The sequence below is a fragment of the Rhineura floridana genome, chromosome 9 (genome assembly GCF_030035675.1).
Source record: "Rhineura floridana isolate rRhiFlo1 chromosome 9, rRhiFlo1.hap2, whole genome shotgun sequence".
Lineage (NCBI taxonomy): Eukaryota > Metazoa > Chordata > Lepidosauria > Squamata > Rhineuridae > Rhineura > Rhineura floridana.
This window is the reverse complement of record NC_084488.1, coordinates 30,830,505-30,853,635: the sequence shown is the minus strand read 5'-3', so window position 1 is coordinate 30,853,635 and position 23,131 is coordinate 30,830,505. Positions and strand designations below refer to the sequence as shown.

Below are 23,131 nucleotides of genomic sequence, written 5' to 3'. Positions count from 1 at the left end.
AGAGCCTTACCACGTGGATTGTCTTTGTGTATAGTCTTTTTCATGCCAGTTCAAGCAATTAAATGGCAGTCGTTGATTGTGGGTGGATATTGAAGCTTTTTACATAATGGAACTGATCCACTTAGTAGGATGCTTGTGCTCAAGCCACATTCATGTGTCAATTGTAATGTGTCACCCCTTTAGACTTGTAGCTTTCAAGCTCAGGTGTAGGTACTCTCAGGGACCTCGGGCTTTAGTCACTGGTATGCCAGGGCAATCCTGTCATTAGTCACCCATCCTCCAAACACAATTCCTTCATGTGTCTCCTTCCCACAAAATCCACATGTTCCCATAGGAGAGAACATTTAGGTCTGAGCAGATCATTGCTCCGAGAAACCAGAGTACATTGTTTGCCAACACTGGTTATGATATATTGTAAATATATCTTTATCTATCCAAACTCCTGCCCCTCCTCCCCACCAAATTTGCTGCTTATCATATTCACGTCTTCCGTTTTTCACTGAAAATGTGAAATTCTGTGTGAAATGTATGCTTGTATATGCCTATGCAAGATGGCACTATCCATATCCAGTAGTGCCACCGCCATCTTGGATGTGGTTCCTTTTGAGAGATTATGAGATACGTTATGCCAACCAGTGCACTTTGAGAATGCACAGGAATACCTGATATTCCCTTTGCTTGTGCATATATAATATAGATATGGTATAAATGTTGGCTTGATGAAAGCCATTGAGAAAGCTCAGGAATCAAGACTGCATGATTCAACTTATTTCTAGAATAGTTAAGAGATGAGGGGTGGGGAGCTTTGCATACAGAAGCCCCCAGATTCAATCTCCAGGTAAGGCATGGAAAGACCTATGTCAGAAAACGTGAACAGCTGCTGCCAGTCAGTGTGCACTACAAACAATGGTGAGCTAGATGGGTCGATGGTCTGACTCAATATCAGGCAGCTTCCTATGTACCTGTGTTCCTAAATAGACGTCCATTCTAGTACAAGATGCATCCGGGAATATGTGATTATGGACAAGTCATCCAACGCACTACATGTCATCTAATCAGTGGGATGAGTTCATGTGTGAGAGCATGAGGCTTCTTTTAATAACATCCAAATACTTGAAGCCCATAGATGAAAGAAGCCACACAAGCATACATCATAATTACAAGATAATATAGTAAGCGTTGAAGCGTTAATATACTTAGTTAATAAGCACATGTACTAATATTATGTAACTGAGCTACTGAATAATATCTTATTATTGTTCCATGGAACTTCTAAGAACTGCCTGAAGCTTCTTTGTTGATAAGCACTCTGATAGCTTCTCATGTACTTCTTGGATCAGAGTCCCCCTTAAAGCTAAGTAGCAGCTGCAACAAAATCTTTAGAAAACAAACTGCAGGTGCAGTCTGTGGATGGAATCTAACACTATGCGAGTGGATTTCTGTTCACATAATGGTTCTCCTTTCTGTCTGCCTCTACCCTATAGCCTTCTTCACACTCTCAAAATCTGCTCTGGAGGGTTGTGAGGCCTTTGAAAGCAGATTTTGGAGTGGGTGGGTTTGGGCAGCTGCAGGGGTGTGTGTGGAGAGAAAGGTGAAGTCCAGTAGCTCAAGTAGAAGTTTGTTCCGCTTGGACACAGACAGCAGTGGACACCACCCCTGGTACTTGGGAGTGGCCCTAGAACATTTTATATTGAAAAGCTTATTTCTATGTTTTAAAAATAAAACAATGAAATGTACATATATCTGAATACACATGTATAGGAGCAAATAGCAGGGCTGCAATCCCATGTGACTTTACATGGGAACAGGTCCTGTTTAAATTTACTGCTGAGTAAATTTGCGTAGGATCAGGCTGCAGGTCCCAAAAGGCATAATATCAAAGACAGTTTGTAGAGGAAAAAAAGGTGCAGGGCTTTATGTATGTTGTTGTTTTATTGGTGACTTTATTGTTGTGAGCTACTTTGAATGACCAGTAAAGGTGCGGGAGGGATAAGCCTCGCAACCTCAGTGCTTCCTCATTCTGCCTGTCTTCCCCTCTATGGGATACAAGGACTAATTCATGAACCAAATGAGTATAACTGAGTGGAAGAACATTTGATTGCCAAAGATGTTTGTTTGTTTATTTATAGCATGTAGCGGGATATGTAGTTCCCATGTCTAATATACTGGTGTCAGTTTTGAAAGCTGCTTAGGTAGACACAAATGGACACATAACATTTACAAAATGAACCAAGAACACAAATTTAGATTGGAAGCCACTGAAACAGTGACTAGAAGAATTACATTTTACTGAAATTTAATAGAAACAGTAGAACATAGGGGCATGTTATACAATAATTCTTAGGGTTACTACAAACCGCCAGTCTTTCTGAAAAACTTCTTAACAAAATATCTCTCCGTGTCCACTGTGATTTCTAGTTCTCTTTCTCTTCTCTCTTTTTTCATAAGAATTCAGCTTCAGCAGGGCATGGATCATAAGCAATAGTTTTTAATTTATATATTTACTAGTGGATGGACAGGCTAGTAAAACTTTTGCTAGGCTAGTAAGAATTTTGCTAGGCCAGTAACTTGCGTAAATGCATTTGCAAGACTATATTCACTCCCTTTTTTTTTTTAACCACTTTTGCCTCAACCCAAATGTCAGGGCTAGAGAGGCCTCCACATACAAGCCATGTGGATGAAAAAATGGGCACCTAGTAACAATTCCTTAAAAAATGTTCTGGGCTGTTGAACACATGGTGCAGTGTGAAACTGACCACAGCTGGAGATGTAAGGATGGTATGGTATCTCCTACTTGGCCAGTTCATGCCCTTCTTTAAACTTTCTCCTCACTTTCCTCCTCTCCTTTCTTCCTCAGCATCCCAGAAAATTTGGTTAATCATGCCAACTTATATGCTAGGTAGGATCATCATCAGTCTATGTATTAATGTCTTCTTAATATATACGTTGGATCCTTGTTGAGTTTTTGGTTGGATGGCTTCTGGAATGAATCTGGAGCAAATTTCCTGGTACTCTCCTGGATGTCTGAAAAATTAATTTGGATTCCAGATTGGTCCAGAGTGGGTGAGCTTCTAAGATCTGCTATGCTATAGTGACATTATCACATTAGGCCAGGGCTGAGGACCATACTACGAACTCTGAATGGAATGAAGTGAACTTGGTACTGAAGAATGTACCAACACATGAATTTTGATTCTTCCTCTCTCTACACCCCCTCCATTATAGATTAGACATCAGACATAGTAGAGGATGGTCCAATGTGAAATGGATCCATAATTTCCTCATTGCTGATGGGCACGATATGCCTTGTGCTTTTCGGCTTCCCTGTACAGTGCATGTGCCACAACATCCACAGCCTGAGCGCATGCTGAGTCATGGCTGGGAGACCTGCTTGGGACCCTTACAAGGACCTCCGTAGCCTGGGAGGCTTTGTTGCGGGGGGGAGAGACTGTATTTGGACCACCAAGGGGAAAACCTTTGCATTTGCTGTACCCCACCCCCTACCTAGACAGAGCTGCTGCCTGGGGATTTACTCTTTCTCTCTCTGACATTTGTTGGGGGACTGAACTTTACCTTTAGGCAACAGGATAGGAGTATTTAGGAGTTATTAGGTTTTCTTAAAGGAGGTTGTGTTAAATTTTAGTAAGTTGAATTTTATTGTTTGGCTGCCTTGGGGCATTTTGGGCTGAAAGTCATAGTAATAAACTCTAAGTAACTAACGCATGCTTCCCTTTCCTTTGCTCTGGGAAGTTGTATGATCTGGGGACATGATAAGGAAAACTCCTGGGAATGCCACAGCCAAGGCTGACATCCTTTATTCTCTGGCATATCGTGGTAATGCCTTTATTTAGCAACTGCTTAATAAAAAAAAACTGTAAGACGTTTATAAAAAATGGTATTAAAAAAAGAAAATGGCATAAAATATTCAGTACAAAATAGCAATAACATATTTATTATTGTTACTATTATTAAATGTATTTATTAAATTTATATCCCACCCTTCCTCCCAAAAGGAGCCCAGTTTAAACAGACTTTAAAAATAGTAGACATAATAAAAATAATCAGAATATATTCAAAATCAATAGTTTAAAAAGCAGATGTACATAATAAAATTACATGCCTGGTTGCATGGCAGAGCTTAGGCACCAAATTTACCCTGGACTCAATAAGAGTCCATTTTTTTTGTTTTCAGACATCCAGGGGACATCCAGGAATTAATCATTTTGCTCCAGATTAATTCCAGAGGGAACATGAGCAGGTCAATCAATCATTAACTCAACTGCAACAATTAGGATCCAACGCAGATACCACCATACAAATGAGGATGGTAGCCTTTCCACCCTCACCCCCGCAAGATTTGTGGTTTGTTTAGCCTGGCTACCCAAATCAAGTTAACTGAAAGGCCTCAATTATCAATTTAATGTCTGGGGAATAACTACATTTTTTATTGCACTTGAGTTCCAGGAATGTCACGCACACTGGACAGGAAGGCAGCTGGCTTCTCTATAAGCTGAGCCAGATGAAGTTGAAAAGAAAACTGCTTCTGGCTACATTTTACCAAAATAAAAGAGGGTAAAATGTTAAAGGTTTCACATGTAATTATTTTCTCTCGCACCCTCTCTCTAGAAAGTGGCCCTGCTCTTTTAACAGCGATTCTACCATACGCTCCCCCATGTACTGTGTTGGTTGTATTGAAGTCATGGTTCAGCTAAAACCATGTAATGATGGAGCCGTACAAAGTTATTACTAGGATGAGTTTGAGTTCACGGTTTTGCTGTCAAGTCAGGCAGCTGCAAGTGAATTCTGCAGACTTTGCTTAAAAAGCATCAGAACAAACATTGTGCCACACAAGCCCTCAGACATATTATGCCATGCTTCAGAGAAAAGCTACTTTTATGACTCAGGGTTTGTGCTTGTTTCTTTGGTACCCTGTTGGTAGTTCAGATTGTTAATGCAGTCTTGGGTGTGTGCAGATGCACATAAACACAGGGGCCCACTGCTACTGAAAGGTTACTGACTGTGCTGTTGTCACATGTACCATCTTCTCTTGAGGATCAAGTTCAGGAGGAACAAGTTTTGCTTGCTTGAAGCAGGAGGGACTGAGCAGGGTTCCAGTTTTTTAAAAAAACCAGCTGGATTTTAAAACAAAGCAAGTAAGGCATTGGAGATGTGCAATTGTACATTTATACAAACAAATAAAAGATGGACAGCCATGAAGACCATGCAGAGTGAGGCAAAACAGTCAAGAAAATGGAACTTTTAGAGAGAGATCATTATGCAGAAGAGGGGATTGCAGCAGATGTAGCTTGCATGACAATATTTTACATGTGGCCACTTTCAGAGGCAAGTATGTGTATGTCATTTGAAGAGGTAAGGTAGAGGAAAGCCAAGCTTACCCCACAGGACAAAAAGCTTGTGCTAGCTTCTTTTTTGGCTTAGCCAAACTGATGGATTTTTTAAAAAGCTGAATTTTCTTTTCTTTAAAAAATGGATTTGATTCAAGTAGAAACAACAAAATTAGCTTGTACAACAGAATGAATTTGGGTTAAGGAAAGGATGTTCCCATTTTTCATACTTGTCAATAGGCTTTGCTGCAGAGGCATGGAAACTTAGCATAGAATTGGGTTGCCTACAGAGCTTGGCTTCCACTTTAAAATTCCCATAAGATCCTTGGAGTTATGGAGTCAATCTGAGCTCTCAGAGTCCCAGGGGACCATTTGCCAGGACTTCTAGTGGTCAGAGAAAGGGTGTCTGAGTCCCAAAATATCCCAACTCCATTCTATGGCTACAAATTCCTGATTTCCTTCTGTCTTCTTGCAACCTTGCATTCATCCTTGCCTTGTACCGGCCCTATCTTTTCTAACATGTTTTACTTTCAGAATTACAAGAAACCTTCAATTGCTCAGCTAAACATATATTTTTACTTTTTGTTCCCTAATTTGACTGAAATGAACCTATCAGATCTACATGCACCCTTGAGTTTTCTTCTTTCTGTTTTTTGACCTCTTACTGGATATGTTGAAATGTATGATAATTCTGATTGATTATTCCTTCCTGGGAAGCCACATGGCCAAGAAGGATGCTACTGATTAACTGGCCAGCTGCTTTCAAAAAGCTAAGGAATAACAGCTTTAACATGTGCTGTCAGCTAACACCTTCAAGGAATTTTGGAATATGGTAAAAGATGGATCTTCTAAGTAATGAGATAGGAGACTATGGATAGTTAAGGTTTAAAATCAAGCATTTTCCATAAACCAGCAGCCATAAAATGGGTTAAGGAATGTAGTATATATTTATTTATTTTATTTATTTCGTTTCATTTTTAGACCGCCCATAGCTAATAGCTCTCTGGGCGGTGTACAAACAGGATTAAAATACAATAGTATAATAAAATCAATAACACATAACAGCAAATTAACTAACAACGTTAAACATGAAAACATTAAACATTAAACATTAAAATGCCTGGGAGTATAGCCAGGTCTTAACCTGGCGCCTAAAAGAAAGTACCGTAGGCGCCAGGCGTATCTCCTCAGGTAAGCTGTTCCAGAGTTCGGGGGCCACCACAGAAAAGGCCCTAGATCTAACAACAATCCTCCGGGCTTCCTGATGAGTTGGTACCTGGAGGAGGGGCTTAGATACTGAACGAAGTGGACGGGTAGGTTCATAGCGGGAGAGGCGTTCCACAAGGTATTGCAGTCCCACACCGTATAAGGCTTTATAGGTCAAAACCAGCACCTTGAATCTAGCTCGGAAACAAATGGGTAGCCAGTGCAGGCGGGCCAGGACAGGTGTTATATGCGCAGACCGATGGGTCCTCGTCAACAGCCTGGCTGCCGCATTTTGCACTAGCTGGAGTTTCCGAACAGTCTTCAAGGGCAGCCCTACGTAGAGCGCATTACAGTAGTCCAATCTAGAAGTTACCAGAGCGTGAACAACTGAGGCGAGATCGTCACTGTCCAGATAGGGGCGTAGTTGGGCTACTAGACGAAGATGGTAAAATGCATTCCGTGCCACTGAGGCCACCTGAGCCTCAAGCGACAAGGAAGGGTCAAAAAGGACCCCCAAACTACGAACCTGTTCCTTCAAGGGGAGTGTAACCCCATCTAGAACAGGATGAACATCCACCATCTGGGCAGGTAAAGGGCTCACCAACAGTGCCTCAGTCTTGTCTGGATTGAGTTTCAGTTTATTAGCTCTCATCCAGTCCATTATCGTGGTCAAGCAACGGTTCAGCACATCAACAGCCTCACCTGAAGAAGGTGAAAAGGAGAAGTAGAGCTGTGTGTCATCAGCGTACTGATGACAACGCACTCCAAAACTCCTGATGACCGCACCCAGAGGCTGCATGTAGATGTTAAAAAGCATGGGGGACAGAACCAACCCCTGAGGGACTCCACAATGGAGAGTCCAGGGTGTCGAGCAGTGTTCCCCAAGCACTTCCTTCTGGCGACGATCCGCCAAGTAGGAGCAGAGCCACTGCCAAGCAGTGCCCCCAACTCCCAGCTCCGCGAGCCTCCCCAGAAGGATACCATGGTCGATGGTATCAAACGCCGCTGAGAGGTCAAGGAGAATCAACAGGGTCACACTCCCCCTGTCCCTCTCCTGACAAAGGTCATCATACAGGGCAACCAAGGCTGTTTCAGTGCCAAAACCAGACCTAAAACCGGATTGAAACGGATCCAGATAATCGATTTCATCCAAAAGCGCCTGGAGCTGGCCGGCGACCACCCGCTCCAAGACCTTGCCCAAAAAAGGGACATTAGCCACCGGTCTATAGTTGTTCAAAACATCTGGGTCCAAAGAGGGTTTCTTTAAAAGAGGTCTCACTACTGCCTCCTTGAGACTACCAGGGACTACTCCCTCTCTCAAGGAGGCGTTTATCACCTCTTTGGCCCAGCCGGTGGTCACAGCCCTGCCGGCCTTCACCAGCCAAGATGGGCAAGGGTCCAGAGCAGACGTGGTCGCCCGCACCATTCCAAGCACCTTGTCCACTTCCTCGAGCCGCACCAACTGAAATTCATCCAACAATAAAGGACAAGACCGTGTTCTGGACACTTCAATGGAATCATCTGTCATAACATCAGAGTCTAAGTCCCGACGGATGCATGCAATCTTGTCCTGGAAGTGCTCCGCAAATTTGTTGCAGTGGGCTTCTGATGTTTCCTTGGTATTATGAGGGCCAGAATGTAAAAGCCCTCGTACCACCCTAAAAAGCTCCGCTGGGCGGTAGAGGGATGATCTGATGGTGGCAGCAAAATAAGACTTTTTTGCCGCCCTAACCGCTTTTACATACAACTTAGTGGAAGCACTTACCAAAGAATGATTACGTCCGTCAGGAGTTCGCCTCCACCTGCACTCTAGCCTCCTTCTCTCTTGCTTCATCACTCTCAGCTCCGGGGTATACCACGGTGCTGTATGAGCTCTGCACCGAAGGGGGCGTGCGGGAGCGATCATGTCAATGGCCCGGGTCATCTCCGTATTCCACAGATCGACCATGGCCTCGACAGGAGCGCCAGTGCTATCAGCCGGAAAAACTCCCAGAGCGTTCTGGAAAACAACAGGATCCATAAGCCTCCGGGAGCGGACCAACTTAATAGGTCCCCCACCTCTGCAGAGGGAAAGGGCTGTCGTGAGTCTAAAGCTCAGCAAGCGGTGATCTGTCCATGACAATGGAGTAGATGAAAAATACCCCACCCTCAGATCACCATCTCCATGACCGGTGGCGAAGATCAAATCAAGAGTATGTCCTGATACATGCGTCGGGCCAGTAACAATTTGAGACAGCCCCATGGTTGTCATGGAGGCCATGAAGTCCTGAACCGCCCCAGACAAGACAGCCTCGGCATGAATGTTGATATCCCCCAGTACCACAAGTCTGGGGGACCTCAACAATACCTCTGAGACTATCTCCATCGGCTCAGCTAGGGAAGCCGTTGGGCAGCAAGGTGGGCGGTACACCAACAGTATTCCCAGTCTGTCTCCTTGGCCCAGCACAAGATGAAGACACTCCAAACCAGTCGCCACCTGGACAGGGTGCTTGGTGAGAGAGAAAGAACTCCTATAGACCACAGCAACCCCACCTCCCCGGCCCTCAGATCTACCACAGTGCTGCATCGAATACCCAGGTGGGCAAAGCTGGGAAAGAGCAACCCCTCCCAGTTCACCCACCCAGGTCTCAGTAATACACACAAGATCAGCATCCTTCTCCACAATCAGATCGTGGATAAGGGGAGTTTTATTAAGGGCCGACCTGGCATTTAAAAGCAGCACCTGGAGATCTGAGAGCTGACTGACAGCACAACCAGCAATCCTGCGGATGTGAGGAGAACTGGAACAAGGCACAGACACAACTTGTCTGGGACGAGTTCCCCTTACCTGGCACATTCTCCTCCCAACACCATACCTCCCATTACCCATCACTACGTTAATTGGGGCCCCCGAAAATCCCCTTGCAAAACCCAAGGTATGTTCTCCCAGGCACATCCTAAAATAAATCTAACACAACAACCACTTAAAAACAACACAGACACATACAAACATACACATCCACTCAATCTCATTCACACAACACAGACAGACAGCAAACAAAGTTTAAAATACAGCCGACAACAGCAACGACAGCCGGCATTAAAAAACCCTTTTTACATAACAAGCCTTAACTACAGGGAATATAGCAACAGTACTTTATCCATCGCAACATTCTCCTGCCGCCGCCGCCGCCAGCCGGGCCACAACGACAACCTGGCCTCCTCCTGCGGTGCTCTCACCACCGCCAGGCCAGGATGCCACCAACAAAGCCCCACACTTAACCGTTCCGTGCGGCGCTCTCTCGTCGCCGCCACTCCACGCCAAGCCGTCCCGGACCGCGTCCAGAGCCCAGCTAGCCTCGTCAGTGCTCTCACCACCGACGGGCTGTTACAAGGCCCCTGGGCGTCCACCTGGGCCTCCACGCTGCTCTCAACATCCCAGCCGTCTCGCTCCTCCAGCGTCGCTCCACACGGTGTCCACCACGCCCCAGCCGAGTCTCTCTCTGCCTCCCGTGCCGCTCCACACGATGTCCTCACGTCGTGAGCCCGGACCCTTTCCGCGATGCTCACACCATCACAGGGTCCGATAATATTCCTTTGTAAAAATGGCTGGACCAGAACATTTATACAGGAGTTAAGCCAATGAACTGAGGAAAAAATAACTGGGAAAACCCCTAAATAACTTGCAGTGATTCAAATAAAATGTACTCTGATGTATGTATTTTTATTCTAAGCTTTTCAGATTTCATTTTCCCAATTATGTGATGGGTTCTTGATTCCCACAACTATACACTGGGATATCTCTCTAATTGTATCCTGTTAAGCAACAGTCTTAATGGACTCTCCAGTCTACTGAGTTCAGTTAATAGCTGTCTTCCCACTGCCAGTGCCAGATGTACCTTTTTAGGGTTATGGCTATCAGGCTTTTGGTTGAAGTCCACCTAAGCTCTGTATGTATGTCCATGACAAGGAAGTAATCCTTCCACTTTGTTCCCCATCTGCAAAATTTGAGCCCCCAATAACTTATCTTACAGACTTGTAAACTGAAACCTAAGTTGGGGCTTATTGCTGCTGTTTGGTTATTATTTTTTATTTGCTGTTTTACTATGTGTTGGTGTTGTTTTTAATTATATGCCTGTTTAGCTGCTATGGAGAGCCAGTGTGGTGTAGTGGTTAAGGTGTTGGACTATGACCTGGGAGACCAGGGTTCAAATCCCCACACAGACATGAAGCGCACTGGGTAATCTTGGGCCAGTCACTGCCTCTCAGCCTCAGAGGAAGGCAATGGTAAACCCCCTCTGAATACAGCTTACCATGAAAACCCTATTCATAGGGTAGCCATAAGTCAGGATCAGCTTGAAGGCACTCCATTTACATTTTTTAGCTGCTATGAGTTTTGTTTAATTGAAAAGTGTTTTTTAAAAAATCATCATCATCAATAAAATGGCATTTATTTGTTACATTTATTTTTTCTATTTTTCCAAGGAAAGAGCAGTGTAAATAACCTGATCCTATCTGTGTCCTATCCTAGCTGTGCAGCCTGATACTGTGTAATTGGAAGTGTCCCAAAGTGTTCAGTTGGGCTTACTCCTATGTAAGTGTGCATACAACTACAGTACTGTGTACATACCATGCATTTACAGCGCATTTGAAAACACACATACCCCCCAAAAAAATCCTGAGAACGCTAGTTTACTCTCCACAGAGCTACATTTCCAGCACCCAAACTACTCTTTCAGAATTCTTGGGGGGATGTGCTTTAAATGTATGGTGTGCACACAGCCTTAAGCATTGGTTCAAGCTGTATGTCTAACAACAATCTAGTAAGGTAGATTTTTCTTAGAGACAGAGAATTGCTCAAAGCCACCCAGTGACCCTCATAGCTGAATGAGGATGTGGCCCTGCTTTCCCAGATCCCTAGTACATACACTGGCTTTCAAATCTCTCTGCCCACAAAGTGATAATTATTAATCATAAATTAATAAGATGCCAGATCGATACAATTGCGTAATTGGATCTTTAGTATAGTCTTTTGGGGAGGGGGGGGGACAACACCCTGCACATTCAGAGCAACAGTTTAAGTGGCACTCTGGCAGTCTACATTCTCTAACTCTTCATATTTGCATAATAAGATTTATTGCATGCAGTGCTGTTGCATTTATGAGGGCAATTAGGAGTACATATTTTAAGGAGTAGTTCAGGAGAGATTGGGCACCTGACTTGGTTTACAGCACATGACTGTCTCCTGATGTATAGGAGAGCAGCATGCCGGTGAAGCAGTTCACTTCTGTCTGTTGGTGTTGATGAGTGTTTCAGGACTTGGACCTTTTTTGCCTGTAGAATCACTCAAGAAATTATCTGTCAAAGGTTAAGTTATTAGGTTACTCAAGAAATAGGAAAACTTAGATAGTATTATTTTTTGGAAGGTGAAATACTTTGATGTCACTGATCTTCTGAAACGTGTGAAATGCCAGAGGACATCACTATGGAGTGCTTCTAGAACCAAGGTAAGATACAGAGTATGGCCCCAGTGTAACAAGTATAGCACTGGCTGGTGGATTGAGCATGCAGCACCAATTTGCATATACAATTTTGTCATCCATCTAAAAACACATATTGGAGCCTACTTCCATGAAAAAATAGCATCTAATTGCATTTGGGGGGATGTGTTTCCATATATGTGCTAACACCGCTGGTCTTGGACCGTAGTAAAGATTTTACAATATATGTGCTAATGACTAAATGGTATATACATAATGTATGAAGTTGTATTATACATAACTGTGTCAGAGGAATTTTTTGTGCTATATTTTTTTTTATCCTGTACCTCTGTTGTCTGTGATTGTGATTGTTTATGATACCCAAAAGGGCCCAGATGTGTTGAATATATTAAGGGTTTTTAATTCCCTTTTTTGTGGAGAGTTATTACAACTGAGACTAGTTTGTTAAACTGCAGCATTTTTATTTTGTAAGGTTTATAATGTGTATGTGGAAACTTGTATCGCTTTATTAACTGATAGATTTTTGATTGAATGGATTCATATATATGATGGAGGTTATGTGTTTCCATGTGTCGCTGATTGATTTTCATATATGTGCAGTGCAATCCTTTGTATGTTTACTTGGAAGTAAGTCCCATTGTGTTCAGTGGGTTTACTCCAAGGAAAATGTGCATAGGATTGCAGACAAAATGTAGGAAGTGTGCATCCCCCTCTCCTTCTGTCTTATATACAATTATCAAAAAACACGTGGTATGGTTTTACTAAAACCTTTGTCAAATAAACTATTATTTCCTAAAACTTCATGGACATTTTCAAACCAAAATCCATTGGCAGGGGACAGGGGTGGTCAGCTAGAATTGGCCAAGACGTGTCTATGTACATTCCTTTTGAGCTGCCTAAGAGAAAGGAATTAATAATGTATAATAATATTTATCTACAGGTTCCACTATTAGGAGATCCTTTCCGAGGAAACATGCAGTCATTGGTTTTTGTAGGGTCACAAGTGTGAGAGAATCAACCAGCAGATGGTTGTTTCTTTACCTGGTGAAAGAAACCAAAGAAGTTGACTCAGGGATCTCACTAGCCAAGCTATTCTACAACATGGGCACCGTCCTACTTGGGAGGGTCCTGCTTTCTCCCATGTGTTCCCACTGATCTTACTTGAGTGAACAGGGAAACATGGGTAAAGGCCACCTCCTCTGATCTCAAAGGCTAGAGACAAAGATAAGCAGGAGACATTTCTTAATATGCAGCCTAGGTAGTTTAAATAAATAATAGTATTCCACATGAATTGGTTCTTGGAGATAATATAATAATAATAATAAAATTTTATTTCTAGGCCGCCTATCTGGCCGAATTAACGGCCACTCTAGGCGGCGTACATAGAGTAAAATATAACATAGAGTAAAATATAACATATAATACAAAACAAACCCCCAGTAGTCTATAGACATCCCGAGCAGCAGGTTCACGCACACATACACACACACGGTCTCTGGCCCCTTCAGCAGTTGCTGCTTTTGTAGCTGGAGAGAGACAGGGCCCCACCCTTCCAGGCCAGGTGGAAATCAGCCAGAAATGCAGGGAGCAGGTCTTGCAGAAACTCACACAGGTAGATGGTCTCTGGCCCCTTCAGCAGTTGCTGCTTCTGTAGCTGGAGAGAGACAGGGTCCCACCCTTCCAGGCCAGGTGGAAATCAGCCAGAAATGCAGGGAGCAGGTCTTGCAGAAACTCACACAGGTAGATGGTCTCTGGCCCCTTCAGCAGTTGCTGCTTTTGTAGCTGGAGAGAGACAGGGCCCCACCCTTCCAGGCCAGGTGGAAATCAGCCAGAAATGCAGGGAGCAGGTCTTGCAGAAACTCACACAGGTAGATGGTCTCTGGCCCCTTCAGCAGTTGCTGCTTCTGTAGCTGGAGAGAGACAGGGTCCCACCCTTCCAGGCCAGGTGGAAATCAGCCAGAAATGCAGGGAGCAGGTCTTGCAGAAACTCACACAGGTAGATGGTCTCTGGCCCCTTCAGCAGTTGCTGCTTTTGTAGCTGGAGAGAGACAGGGCCCCACCCTTCCAGGCCAGGTGGAAATCAGCCAGAAATGCAGGGAGCAGGTCTTGCAGAAACTCACACAGGTAGATGGTCTCTGGCCCCTTCAGCAGTTGCTGCTTTTGTAGCTGGAGAGAGACAGGGCCCCGCCCTTCCAGGCCAGGTGGAAATCAGCCAGAAATGCAGGGAGCAGGTCTTGCAGAAACTCACACAGGTAGATGGTCTCTGGCCCCTTCAGCAGTTGCTGCTTCTGTAGCTGGAGAGAGACAGGGTCCCACCCTTCCAGACCAGGTGGAAATCAGCCAGAAATGCAGGGAGCAGGTCTTGCAGAAACTCACACAGGTAGATGGTCTCTGGCCCCTTCAGCAGTTGCTGCTTTTGTAGCTGGAGAGAGACAGGGCCCCACCCTTCCAGGCCAGGTGGAAATCAGCCAGAAATGCAGGGAGCAGGTCTTGCAGAAACTCACGCAGGTAGATGGTCTCTGGCCCCTTCAGCAGTTGCTGCTTTTGTAGCTGGAGAGAGACAGGGCCCCACCCTTCCAGGCCAGGTGAAAATTAGCCAGAAATGCAGGGAGCAGGTCTTGCAGAAACTCACACAGGTAGATGGTCTCTGGCCCCCAAGATATTGGCTTGTTGTATCCAATACCAGTCCTATTCAGAGTGGGCCCATTGAAATGGATAAACATGACTAACTTAGGTCCATGAATTTAAATGGGTCTACTCTGAGTTGGACTGAATAGGATACAACCCATTTTCTTGCGGCTGTAATACAGCATTGGATAATATTGGAAAATGAATAGCACTAGTTTAGTTTTTTTTAATGCCATAGTTAATTAATGCTGCTATATTATACAGCCAGAAGAGCGGCTGTATTCTATAGCCAGCATGGATTTTTCACATTCCGAAATGTTAAATTGAAAATACACATGCCATTCTGCTGCTTCTCATAAGCTCATTTCAAAACAAAACCTTACAAAATGTATAGTTTTGAATTCAGAAACGCTTGCTTAACAACCCTCTAAGTTTTCATGGTGATACACAAAACACTCAGGGAAAATTGAGAGTTCAGAGTGTAAAACAAGAGGAAAAAAATCCAGACCTCTGCTGGACTTTTGTCAGTGGTCTCATAATTTGTTGAAATTAATTAAAAATCAGGCACATTCACAGAGTACCTGTAATCCTATTACTGACCTTGCCCCATACTCTGACCTTCATTTTCTGCAGTTTAAAAGTAAAAAAAAAAAAAGCCTGGCTGATTTTTAACTAATTTAAGAAATTTAACATTGAAGTCAATGATAAGTGCGGACATGCTCAGGCAGAACCAACTGTCAGTGTTCTAAAAGCCAGACTCAAAGCTGTTTGGCTTGGCTAATCAGGTGGCCACACCCATACCAGACCTTTATTTCACTTTAAACCGTCATGGCTTCTCAGAAGAATCCTAGGAGGTGTAGTTTGTTGACAGAGCTCCAGTGGCCAGAGTGATTTAACAGTCAGCCCCTCTTCTAGGGATTGTAGCTCTGTGAGGGAATAGAGCCTCTCCTAGCAACTCTCAGCACCCTTCACAAACTACACTTTCCAGGATTCTTTGGAGAAAGCCATGATTGTGAAATAAAGTGGTGTGGATGTGGCCAGGGACAGCTTTGGTTTAAATTTGGGTGGGAGACTACATGTGCCTGCTGCAGAATAAAAAAGTGGAGGAAACCCTGCAACAATGATACTGTTCACGATGTTTTCCTTTTGGAAAGGAAAGGGGCATTCCCTCTGCCCAGTGCCCACCGACCCACCCAATCTCTGAGCTCACCATATGCTCAGGGGCACATGTTACCAAATTCTTTCAAGCTACACAGGAATTGGATTGGCCTGTGAAAGAACAACCCAAATTGTGTTTGCATTTATTATAGGCCAGTACAATATCTCAGAGAGGAGGTCAGGTCTCCTGCTCCCCTGGTGCATTCACTATAGCTGCCCAATTTCCCTGCTTTTTAAAGTTTGATAGAAATATCTGTTGGCTATAGATATGTTCTTAAACTGCAAGGTTTTTTGCCTGTTGGTGAATAGTTTGCTAGCTGATATTGCTTTGAGAATATTTCCAATAGAAAAGTGATTAAGGCTGCAATGATTTGTATACTTTTGTGGGTGGTTATCATATTGGCCTTGGTGTGCCTTTATGTCTGAGAACACAGCTTGTGGGGTTTGTGGTGGCCTTGAGGAGCAAGCATATACAGGGCCACATTCAGGGGTGTTGTTGTCCAGGGTCCTAGGGTGTCTTAGACCTCTTCCTTTTTTGGGAGCATGGTCCCAATGTCTTCAGTATCATCTCCTGCTGATTGGAGCCAATCAGAATGAAAGGAGGTGAGTCAGCCACTGTGAAGACTCTTCTCAGTAGCTAACACATTCCCCTTTAACACTGATTGGCTCCTAGGAATGTCTGTTGTTGTGGGAGAAGGTGTGCACAGGAAGGACTGAGGAGTGTGGAGATGACGACGGAGAGCAAGCAAGCAAGGGAAAGTGGAAGAGAAGGTAAGGGAGGAGAGAACTTGGGGTTAAGAGCTCTCTCTCTCTCTGCTCTATGGCTTCCAGTTTGTTTTTTAAGAAGGACCTTATTCTCAACCCAGCAGCAAAAAAGGGAAGGGGAGACAATGTGGGGTTTTGTTCAAGCTCAAAGCAAGGAGTAGTAGGGGAGGAGGAGGGAAAGTGATAAAAAGTATTTGGGCAGGAGGAGAGATGTGTGTGAGGTGGTGTTTCAGCTTTTAATGATATTTTATATATCTCTGTTGTGCATGATAAGGTGAAATGCAAATGAATATGGCCGAGAGAGAGAAAGAGAGAGAGAGTTGGCGCAGCCAACACCACAGGTTAGGATCAGGAATGTCCATGCTTAAGTTTCCTCCTAAAACTCATAAGCTCTGTCCAAATGCAGTTATTCCGAGTCTTAGTATGGCAACTAAGAAGGGAGGCTCGGCAAAGGAAGCATGTTAGTATTTGGCCACATACATGCACAGAAAATAGTAGATCTAGTTGAAAGGCAACTCATGGATATCTGCATTGATCATTGCAATGCATCACAAAGAGAAAGTACTCCAAAAAAAGTAAGAGACTGAAAGCTCGTTTTATTGCATAATAGAAGGTTGTTTAATCTTAGAAAGGGGCATGGCATGACTATCATGAAGGGACCCTGCACTTATGAATTTGCCACTACTAGCCACACACTGCCAAGATTGTGAGGGCCAATGGTCCTTGCAAGATTTGGTATGACAAGCAGGAAACCAGCATAATTAAACTTAGTTCGCCCTTTGCCTAGGTTTAGTTTTGTGAGGGAGGCATCACCTCCCCCTGGTTTTTAGTAGTTGTCCTGAGAGTATTGGGTCACCTATAGGGCCAGGAAGGAACTTTTGCATTTTATGCAGAATTGGCCTGTGTGGAATATGCTTGTTGTCTTCCCTGGGGCACTGGTCTTGGGGTGGGAAGCATACTAGTTTTAATTGGTCTAACTGGACTTGTTAATTTTTGTCACAGATTGGCAGATGGCTAATGATCGAGGAGGAGCCATTTAGAGAGCCTGGGAGGTTACATCTTTGTCAAGGGTAGATGAAGAGTTCAGGACAGCTCCAAGGAGTGTCATTGCCTTAGGGATGAATAGGGTTTTAGCTGGGGTGGCAGTTCCAGGTGGCTGCCATTTTGAACTGGCATTTGGCTCATCCTAGGATTGGGCAGGATAGCTCAATGCTGAGCTGGCCCCTGAGATTAGTTGGTGAAACAGCCATTGCAGGCCTCAGGAGTACAGGGAGTACTTTGTCTCTCCTTGATTACTGGTCTGTTATGTTAATTGTTGTCACTCTTAAATAAAGATGTGGCTTACTTCAATCTATTTATGTGTCCGACTCTTTTATTGCTACTCGCAGTAAGCATGCTTCAGACTGTGTATCCTAATAAATATATATTCCTGCTCTAAATCTTGTACATTCCGCTCATCATATGTCAGCCAATGGTAGGATTGTGTTGTAAAAAGAAAACAATAATAGTTTTGAACATATGAGTAGCAGTATGGATTTTCTATCTCGTTTCATGGCTTTGAAAATCTGAAGCAGCTATGTCTAGTGTTCTTAACTACTTGCTCATTTCACCATGTGTTTTGGGTATAGTCCTCAAGTGGAATCTTTACATCTGTTAAACATCTCAGTTGCACTTTAGTTGACCTATATATGATGACCTCTATGATGAAGATGTTTACTAAATGCAAAAACAGTCAGTCAGTCAAAATGTATTTGTTTATAACCATGGGTTGTCACAAAGCAGGGTTCTATTTAGAGTTCAGAAAAATGCAGGCTGCATATAAATAGGTAATCAACTGCCTACAAATTGTTACTAATGCTGCAGTTGTAAAAAACACAACATTATTATATACTCAAATAAAAAGTTTATTAAACATCTCCACAATATATAAGATTGCCTCCATGATACAGAATAGCAATTAATTAGATATACGTATTTTTCAAATGACAAGTTTCTAGCCCTCAAAATGGTGTATGCAATCTTTCTCACAGCTTAGAAACTAAAGTAAACCTGGTGGAATTACACATTATTGCAATCTGGCATTTGCCTTTCTATCTTGTCCATGAATGCCAGATTTTCCCCCTTTGCTGCCTGTCACTGTTCCATAAGTAACATTTCTTCTTTCATCCCATTATGTTAGTTCCTAAGGGGGGGGGAATGCATTGTTTAGAATTGACTATATGTGTCTGTAGTGGGTATTTTTTATCATCTTTATTGCAACAGCAGAATGTGGCCTGAAGGGAACAATGCTTCTCTCTTGCCCTGTTTTTATTGTGAATATAATTGTATTCATGGCCCGTAAAAGAAAGCATCATATTTCGGTTACACCTGATTTCAAACTGGATAAACTGCTCTGGAGTTTTGTATGAGAGAGAAATAGATTCACAAAGTGAAGATCGTGTTCACACCCCAGATGCTGACTCACTCAGGTGACTTCACAAAGAACTATAAACTCCTTGCATGTCATTTATCCTCTTTTGCAAATGGTAGCAATGTCTAAGTGCTTATAATAAAAGTTGATTAATTTTTTGACAGCACATTGGAATCTCTTGAAGCTTCAGGTCTTATTAACATATTTACTAGTTCTGTCAACTGACTGGAATTTTTAGCTGTTGGAAGTATACTTCCATAAGTGACTAACTGATCGTTTAAGAAAAACAAACCTGCAGTAGTGTCAAAACATAAAAATGTAAATGTACTGCCTTCAAGTCGATTCCGACTTATGGCAACCCTATGACTAGGGTTTTCATGAGGCTGAGAGGCAGTGACTGGTCCAAGGTCACCCAGCAAGCTTCATGGCTATGTGGGGATTCGAACCCTGGTCTCCCAGGTCATAGTCCAACACCTTAACCACTGCACCACACTGGCTAGTCAGGTGTATTATTAGAAGATGGCTGAAGGAAGAGGAGCCCTGTGCCTTTCCTTCATTTGGGGAGAGGAGCCTTGTGCTTTCTCCAGGCCCCTTTCCTTCATTTTTATAAACCTAGGTTACAAGGCAGCTGGGCACACTCCAAAGCCACTTGCTATCTGAATTAGCCCAGAGAGGCATTTCTACATATAAATTAGCACATGTAAATTGGTGGCACCTAGCGGCATCCCTGATTATAAAACACCCTCGTGGATTTTCTCCACCAATTTTCATTTCCTTATACTGACTCAGGCCACTTTGTACCATCTAACTCAGTACTCATGACATGGACTAGCATTGGCTGTCCAGGATTCCAGGCAATAGTCTTTTCCAGGAATTGAATTTTGGACCTTGTATGCAAAGCATATGCCCTAACTATGAGCTACAACCCTCCCCCTGTTTAAAAAAGTATCTTTTCAAAATTTTCTTTGCAATTCACTCTTGAATGCACATCATACCTAAAACATTTATTTATAGTACATTCAACACCCATTTGAAGCACATGAATCCCACCACAGAATCATGGGAATTTTCATTTGTTAAGGGTGGTGAGAACTATAACTGTGAGGGGGAAACTACACTTCCCAGGATTCTTTAGGCAAAGTCATGGGCTTTAAATGTGAATTGGATGTGCTTTAAATGTGTTGATCTACTTAATCAACTTTGCCTGCATGTAAATCGTTTTAATTAATTTTTCAAAATGGAAATGAGCTATAAAGTATACTGGGTGACCATGTGCTACTCACCATCTCTCAGCCTATCCTCCCCTCAAGATGAAAACAGAGTACCATGACCACCCCAAGGAAGAAGGGCACACTTAAAATGTAGAGAAAAAATAATCTACAACCATAGTGTGAAATCAAATACTCATTGGGACGCAGTATGAAGAAATATTTATATAAACATGACTATCAAATATGTTTATTAATTACACAATCTGTAATTGATATTTATAGTGCAATCCAATGTTTGTTTACTCAGAAGCAAGTCCCAATGTATTCAATGGGGCTTACTAAACTGGGAAGTGTGCAGAGAACTACAGCCTCAAGTGATAAGGAACTTGTTCTTTCAACAAGCCTTTTAAGCTGAGACCTTATCCCAGTCTGAGTCTGTGTTGGAATTGCTTTTTAATATGTTTTAAGCCTTTTCTTTTTTTAAAAAAATGTTTTTTAAAGCTTTTAAAAATGTTTTCAAAGATGTTTTAATAGATTTTAAAGTCTGTTTTTTATGATGTTTTAAAGTGCTTTTAGTACTTTTGTTTCCTGTCCTGGGCTCCTACTGGGAGGAAGGGCAGGATATAAATCAAATAATAAATAAACTTCATTCACCCAACCCAAAATTCAGAATCATGCCTCTTTAGGCTGTTTTCCAACTGTTTATTCTTGCTTTATGGTTATTGGATTTTAAGGGGATTTATTTCTTGTTGTGAGTTGTCTTGGTTTCCAATCACCAAACCAATCACAGAGTTGTTAGAAAGACTCCATACACACACTGCAGATGTATAAATACATACAGCCGATATAATATTTTATTGTCAAACCACTTGGTCATTGCAAAAAATCAGTATTAATTTTAAACAAATCAGTATTAGTTTCCTACATAATAAAAAACTGTAATACCTAAGTAAGCCCTGCCTGATTGCTTTAAAACAGGACTGGAGAACAACAGAAAGAAAGCCCCACCCCATTTTTTAACTCTGTCCCACTCACCTCCCATCTGCTGCTGCTTTCTCCCTCCATTTTCAGCCATGCTCTCTCTCTCTCTCTCGGTTCCTCACGCAGATTCAAGCTCAGCAGAAGGCCAGTGTGAGTCACATGTCTGTTGCCCACCAATCACAGGAGCAGACTTCCCCTGCTTCTTCCAAGTAACTGGAAGGGGAGGGGAAGAAAGAGTGAAACGAAAGAAGTGTTTCTTCTGCGCATGCGGTACGTTATAACCCACTATAAGGCATTTTTAATCACTTAATTAAAAATAAACCATGCCCTTTTTTTAATTTAAACCTACTTAAGATGAAGTACTGTGTATGGGGCAAGCTCAGGGATTTGATTAGGGATACCTTACAGTCATCTCTGAGTTGTAATTAAGGACAACAGATTATGTCAATTTCAAGAAAAAAAAGTCCAAACGCTTCTAGTTTTTTTTCCTCCCGTTTTTCACTTTAACCTGTGGATTCTCCGTGGGGGTGGGGTTGTGTATCACCAAGAAAACTTCCAGAGTTGTAGAGCAAGCAATTCTGAATCCAACAGTATAAGACTTGTGTTTGTTTTGAATTGGGACTATACAAAGCACCAGAAAGGAGTGTGGGGGGGTATTTTCATTTAACACGGTAGAACGCGAAAAAGCCCTGCTGACTATAGTATACGTGGCTGTATAATACTGTTCCTGGAATCTTGGCACAGAACAATGCACAGGAGAAAAGCTGTCATACAGTTATGTCGAAAAAAGCCTCCTTCTCCATTGATACGGCTGGGTCACTACCATCTCCTGCCGTGAGCCCTTTCTGTCCCACTAGCCCTCGGAGCTTTCCCTTGAGAGGTCCTTAACTCCTGTTGTGCAGTGTCCATTAGGCCTCAGGCCTGTTCCTTTAACACTGGGCAGCCATTATCACCTGCTGCCATTGGAGCCATTGTTTCTGCAACTATGGTGAAAACAAATCGGGCAAGAACAAGAGGAAAGCATTTAGAACCAATGCTTAGGCTACAACCTTAAATACGTTTACTGTGCTGTAAGACCCATTGAACTCAGTGGGACTTGCTTCTGAGTAAACATATTTGGAGTGCCCTGGTAATGGCCTAAGTGACAATTTGACAAAAATCTTTTTTGTTTTGTTTTGTAATCTTCAAGGATCAAACCTGACACTCTAGAGCAGCCTTTCCCAACCAGTGTCCCTCCAGATGTTGTTCGACCACAACTCCAATCAGACTCAGCCAGCATTGTCAATGGTCAGGAAGGATGGGAATTGTGGTCCAACAACATCTGGAGGCACACTGGTTGGGAAAGGCTGCTCTAGAGAGACTAAATGACAGAATAAAGCACAGCACATTACTTAGGCTGTTGCTAAGATAAATATTATATTTTGACCCTAACCCATCTCTGATTTTATCTTATGCCTGCCACAAGTGGCATATCAAGAGGGGATTTCCCCCCCTCTCGCTGGCATTAATGAATTGTCAAATCACCTTTCAAGGCTGTAGCAGTTATAATATTGCATTTTCAAATGTAATCCTGAACACTTGAGAAATACAGTGTCTACCTAGGGAATGGATTTCATACTGAAGCAGCAGGGAGAGTGATGCCTTCAGTAAGACAGATGCTGTGGAATTTTGTGGGGTTCATGGTGAAGCCAACCTTGAATTATCTCTAGTTATGGTGTGAAGTGGTAATAAAGAAATGGATTTTTGCTGTTTGGGAGATAACAGGATGCTTCCACTCGGAAGTCTTTTTCCAATCTATTCCTTCTGATTCCACTTTTCTCAGAATATGGGATAGCACAGCACCGTCCACACATAATGTTTCTACATCCATGGCATTCCATCCACTGGTCAGAAGCAGTATGCCTCTGAATACCAGTTTCTGGGAATTGCAGGTGGGGAGAGTGCTAT

General features: G+C 43.0%; 1 protein-coding gene across 16 annotated transcripts in view; it reads left to right on the top strand.

Moving 5' to 3' along the window:
• Positions 1–23,131, top strand: part of LNX1 (ligand of numb-protein X 1) — a 197,879-nt gene that overhangs the window by 78,899 nt on the left and 95,849 nt on the right. For 10 of the 16 annotated variants that reach the window (XM_061583228.1, XM_061583239.1, XM_061583240.1 and 7 more), the window contains 2 exons: positions 11,957–12,037; positions 21,311–21,454. The exons of 2 other annotated variants lie outside the window; for them this stretch is intronic. The gene's annotated coding sequence lies outside the window, so the exon portion shown is untranslated. Of the gene's footprint in view, positions 1–11,812; positions 12,038–16,490; positions 16,589–21,310; positions 21,455–23,131 lie in introns of those variants that run through there. 4 more of the 16 variants (XM_061583233.1, XM_061583230.1, XM_061583235.1 and 1 more) reach the window with 4 other exon arrangements.